Below are 6,423 nucleotides of genomic sequence, written 5' to 3'. Positions count from 1 at the left end.
AAGAGTTCCAAGGCTGTAGGGGGGGAGGTTACGCCCCAGGGTGCAGACACTTGGTGCTTGCGCTGTCATGCCTTGGTGTTAGGGCCAGACTTGCAAGCTTGGTTGCCCACCTAGGTCAGAGAGTTTGCTAACCTACATACTAGGTTCGAACACGGATCTCATTTTGTGGGCTCAAGCATCCTGACCCAAATCGTTTGGATCAGGACACAGACCCAGCCCCCAACCCCTTGGGTCTAGACACGACCCACTCCTTGACCCCCTCGGGTCTAGACACGACTAGATCCCTGACCCCATTAAGTCCGGACATGGACCCATCACCTAACCCTTTTGGGTCCCCACCCAGCCTGACTCCTAACCTTCTTAGGTCCGAATGTGGACCCAACCCCTTATAGGTTCAAACTTTGAAGGACCTTAATAATAAAACCCTTGGGTTCGGATATGAATTTAACCCCCAACCCTACTTGGATCCGGAATGGAAGGACCTAAGCCCTAAACCGCTTGGGTTGGACATTGAAAGACCCAAACCCTAACTCCTGTTAGTCTGGATACAAACCCAAAACCCAACCCCTTTGTGTTCCCACCTGGCCCAACCCCCATTGCCTTTAGGTATGGACACGGACCCAACCCCCAACCCCATCTGGGTCTGAAATGAAAAGACCCAAACCTATTAGGTCGGACATTGAAGGCCCCGAACCCTAACCCTTTTGGGTACGAATACGAACTCAACCCCTATGGGTTCAAACATGGACGGACCTAACCGTCTTAGGTCTAGATGTGGAAGATCCCAAAACCCAAACCCCTTAGGTAGGGCTATAGAAAGACCCAAACACCATCCCGTTTGGGTTAGACACGAACCCATCCTCCAACCCCTTTGTGTCCCCACCTAACCCAACACCCAATCCCTTTTGGGTTTGGATATAGATAGACCTAACCCTTTTGGATCCATAATTAGTACTTAAAAGTGTATTTTTATCAAGGTTTTATATTATTATTTTATACTTAAAATATTAATAACTCATTAACTAAAGGATGTTTTATAATAACATATCTAATAATATAAGATACCTTTAATTTGTGGTAAATATTCATTCTAAATGCAGGCCAATCACATAAATAAAAGGATTGATTAATGAATTTAAGTACTGAAATTAAAAGGAAAAAGAGATGGCCAAACTTAGAAAAGAGATGCTGGTGCAGTCCAAACCAGAACACTATTTGGTAATTGGGTCATATCTGGAGCTGCAGATCTCGGATTTAGGTGAACTTTATATGGATGGAAAGGTAAGACATAGTCCTACAATTTTCATGTGGAGGTTTGGTTTTTAAAAGGTCATTTTCAAGTCCAAATTATAGCAACAACAAAGAAGTCTGAATCTATGCTACAGCCCAAACACTGTTCAGTGTTTGACCCATATCTAGAGTCCTAGAAGTCCAAATGACCTCAATTTTTTTGCTGGAAAGCTAAGACAATTTCCTACAACTTTCATGTTTTCAAGTGGTTTCAATTCTGACGTTATCAATAATGTTTTGAGCAGACAAGAAAAGATAAAAATTGTCACCAAATCAAGAGTTAACCACCCACTCATCAATTAGTTATCAAATCAATAATTTCCAATTTTGGCCTATAAAAGGAGACATTTGCTATGCATTTAGGCATCTTAGTTTCCAAATCAAGATCATGCTTTTGCTTTCTCTCTTTGTATTTTTGTAATGTTTAAGTTTTATTTTCATTAGTATCTTGTTTATGCCTTTCATTTCTTTTCCTTTACTTAATTAACTTTTATCTTATTTATGTTTTTATTTTGTTTATTTATTTCATTATATTCAACTAAATTTATTATGTTAAAGTGAAAAAGTTACACTAATGGTGTAAGAATAAGTATAGTGTAAACTTAACATGGACTTTAATGTTTGATACTAACATGTTTTGTATTTGTTATCTTGTTCACTCTTTAATACTTTGCTTGTTAAATAACTAATCTAGATTTATGTTGTATAACACTTGGTACAACAAATACTTGGCACTTTCATAGTCTAACTGTATGGTATAACCCACGCTTGTGTTAAGAAAGGAACTTGATTTGTTGTTAATATAAGTTATAATTATGAATGCTTGATAACATTTACAAGTATTAGCATTAATTGAATAAGATAACTAATGTAATCATGTTAACAATTTATAATCTAATTGAAATCTTCTTTGTGTGTGGTTTCCAATTGAATAATAAGAGTTTATACTATACTTGTTTGACATACTATTAGTGGATCCTTTAACTTTGATATTTGTTGTTATCATTGTTTAATCATTATATTGATCTTCCATCTCAAAGTTCTCATCAACTTCTTCTTTTTTACTACTACTACTACCACTATTGTTATTATTATTGCTGTTGTTGCATTATTATTGTTTATAATTTATACAATTAAGCTCTTTGTGGTTCGACCCCGGTCTTGCCGGATTATTTATTACTTCGACACTCCTACACTTGGAAGAAGACATCAATCTTTTGGTTGTGTCAATTACTGATATTACTACTACTACTACTACTACTATTATTGCTATTATTGTTACTATTTTTATTATTATTGTTGTTGTATTATTCTTATCTATAATTTATATAATTAACTTCCTTGTGGTTCCACCCTGGTTTTACTGGGTTATTTATTACTTTGACACTTTTGAACTTGGGAGAAGACATCAATCTTTTAGTTGTGTCAATCTAGACGCGGAAGGACCCAAATACCTTGGGTTCAAACTTGGAAGGACCCAAACCCCTTGGGTCCAGGCACCAAAAGACCCAAACCTTCATTGGGTCTGAATACAGAAGGACCCAAACCCTTTGAGTCCAAGCACCGAAGGACCCAAACACCATCCCTTTTGGGTCTGGACATGGACGTATATACTTTGGATTCGACACAGCCTAACCCCAGCCCCTTTGGGTCTAGACACAACTCAATCCCTAACCTCCTTAGGTTCGATCATAGACCCAAACCCTCAACCAACCTTGGGTCCAATTATAGACCCAAACCCTCAACCCCTTTGAGTCCAGACACAGCTAAATCCCAAACCCCTTTAAATCTAGACACGATCTTATCCCCAACCTCTTTGGCTCTAGCCATAGACCCAAACTCTAACTTAATTGGGTTAGGACACGAACCCAAACCGACTTGGGTCCACACCCGGCTTGACTCTCAATTCTCTTAGGTCTAGACGCAGACTTAACTCCCAACCCCCCATGGGTCTGGACTTCAAAGGACCCCAACACCAAACCCCTTGGGTCCGAACATGGACCTAACCCCCATAGGTTCAGACACGGAGCCAACCCTAAACCATAAAACCCAACCCTTTTTGGGTCTAGACACAGACGGACTCAACCCCCAAACCCCTTGGTATAGCTACCAAAGGACCTAAACACCAACCCCTTTAGGTCACACATGAACCCAACACTCTTGGGTCCAGACACGGACCCACCCCCAACCCCCTTAGCTCTAAACACGAACCCAATCCCCAACCTCATTTGGGTTTTGAAAAGAACAATCTAAGCTCTGGACTCATTGGTTCGAACATCGAAGGGCCTAAAACCCCAACCCTTTTGGGTTTGGACGCAAAAGGACTTAAAACCCAAACCCTTTCTGTCCGATTATTGAAGGACCTAAACACTAACCCCTTTGGGTCGAACATGGACCTAACCCCCTTAGGTCCCCACTTGGTCCCACCCTCAACCTTCTTTGGGTTCGAACTCAGACGGACCCAACCCCTTTGGGTCCAGATATTGAAGGATCCAAATCCCTTAAGTTCAGGCATCAAAGGACCCAAACATCATTCCTCTTGGGTCCGGACATAGGCCCAACCCCTTTGGGTCCAGACAAGGACGAACTTAACCCTCTTAGGTCTAGACACAGACTCATATCCTCGGGTTCAGACACGACCCAATTCCCAGCTCCTTTGGATTCGAACATGGAACTAACCCCTTAGGTCATGGCCCAACCCCTAACCCCCTTGAATCCGGACACGGGCCCAAACCCCCAACCCCCTTAGGTCTTGTCTTAGGACCTAATTTTCTTAGGTCCTTGCTAGACCCAAATAATTTGTGTTCTAAATATTCTTTGATTTTTTAATATAATAATTTGTATTATAAATATTATTATTTCTCTTATAATTTAAAGTGTTCATATCAAAAGTATTATTATTTGTGTTATAAATATTATTGGAATTTTTAATATAATTATTTGTGTAATAAATATTATTACTTTTATTATAATTAATAGTATGAATATTAAAAATATTATTATTTTTATTATAATTAATATTATTAATAAAATAATTAATAAATTTGAAAAAATATTACTATTAATATTGAAAAAATATTATTTTTTATTAAAATAAAAAAAATAAGCTCACCATGCAGCATGGGCACCCAACTAGTATATTACCAAAATGGACAGAACTCAACATACCATGATTTTACTATAACATAATTACTAATTAATTGCAAATAATTTCTTAAATAATTATATAATTTCTACTACATTAATTAATTCTTATTTCATTCAACTAACCCCAATCACATTCCATCATCTTTAATCTTCATCTAAACTATTAACAATTTCTCATAACATATTCAAGACTCTAACCAAACGACTGAGTATGATACTGATAATCAAATTAATTTTTGTTATAATCAAATTAGTTTTTGTTTACACTACTGACTAAATCATATATTTATATCTCTAGTTTTCATCTAAATAGCTGACTATGATACCAACAATTCATAACAATCTCCATCCAAACAACCAACTAATTTCATATATTTGTATCCATAGTCCCTGTTTAAATAGTCGATTATAATACTAATAATCCACATTAGTCTTCATCCAATGGTCACCTAGTTTCATATGTTTGTATCCATAGTCTTTGTTAAAATAGATGACTATGATACCAATAATTCACATTAGACTCCAATTCAAACATTTAACACATTTTTCTCATTTCTTGTCACGACCCATACATTTGCATTACAACATATAAAATTAATAATTGTAGAATTTTAACAGGAAATCAGTAAAGTTTAAATAAAAAAATGGATGAGGTGACAGATTTTTATCTCTTTTTTCTATTAGTTGAGCTCCTCTAACTAAAAGTCCAACTGCTGGTACCTCTTTTAATTTAAAAAGAGGGTCTATTGTTAGTATATCAACAATTCCATCACATGAATCAATATTAATATTAATACAATTATGTGTGTACTTTACATTGCATCATTATAATTATCATCTTTAACCTCAACATATCAAAATTCCCCTCATTTAATTATCAGACCAATTCCTTTTCATTTCAAGTTTTGTAACTACATAAATTTGTGACCCCTCTGATGGCCAATCTTGGGATGAATTGTTAAGGATTTGATAAATTCAATGTTAATTCCTTTAGACATGTCAATTAGGTAAATGCTCTCGTATTAACTAGATGGACATCTAGAGTTTTCCGAATAAACAAAGTATCATTGAAATTTCTAATTAAATCATTCCTCATTAATTTAAGTATTTTACATAATATCAACTAAACCCTTAATAGTTTATAATCTAATCCAATATACTAATTTAACCATTTAGGCCTCCAAATGACTTACCCATTTTTTTACACATTTAACGTGATCTATCCATATATTAACATAGTCAACCTATAAAAATTAAAACAACATCATTCAACTTAGTGTTCAAGTCCATTTAAATATTTCTCTAAACTTACTACTAAGTATTCAGTTCAATTTAACCAACATTTATAATTTTGTGGTAACCACTCATCCTCAAGCACATATATTCCAACACTAACTTAACACATAAATCCAATTAGCCAAGTTACACACAATTCAAATATTATTTCCTTCTACATATGGTCGGATCCTAGCAACAAGGATCTTCATGGTCTTTCCTTCAATATACTCATTATTTCTATTTCATTCAGTCATAAACAACCAACCCATGATCCTATATGGTTTCCTACACATTCACACATCAAGATTCTTCCTATAATTTCATAGCTATACTTTTTCATTACCTATAAGAAACATATAGTTTGTATACTTATCTAATAGCTTATTCTATAATCATTTTTCATACATGCATATTGTGTAACTACACATTACCACACAATTTAAACCAATTTCTATTATTCCGTTATTACTTGGCCCTAGGTGTAAAGTTTCCCCCTTGGTACATTTCAATTTTCTTTCACAATTCTAGTTTACACCCTATCCATGTTAAAATAACCAATTTACTTCAAAACACTCATCTCTTAAACATTCTTCAAGAATTCTTAGAACTAAAATTTAGGGTTTTCATATTTCTCATTCTAAAATCAGTAGAACAATGAAAGAGATTGTAGAAATCATCTAACCAACCAAGTTTAAACTCAATTAATGG

The sequence above is a fragment of the Populus euphratica genome, unplaced genomic scaffold, assembly GCF_000495115.2.
Source record: "Populus euphratica unplaced genomic scaffold, PopEup_1.0 scaffold128.1, whole genome shotgun sequence".
In the NCBI taxonomy this organism is placed as follows: domain Eukaryota; kingdom Viridiplantae; phylum Streptophyta; class Magnoliopsida; order Malpighiales; family Salicaceae; genus Populus; species Populus euphratica.
The sequence above is the reverse complement of the archived record's forward strand: the minus strand, read 5'-3'. Positions refer to the sequence as shown.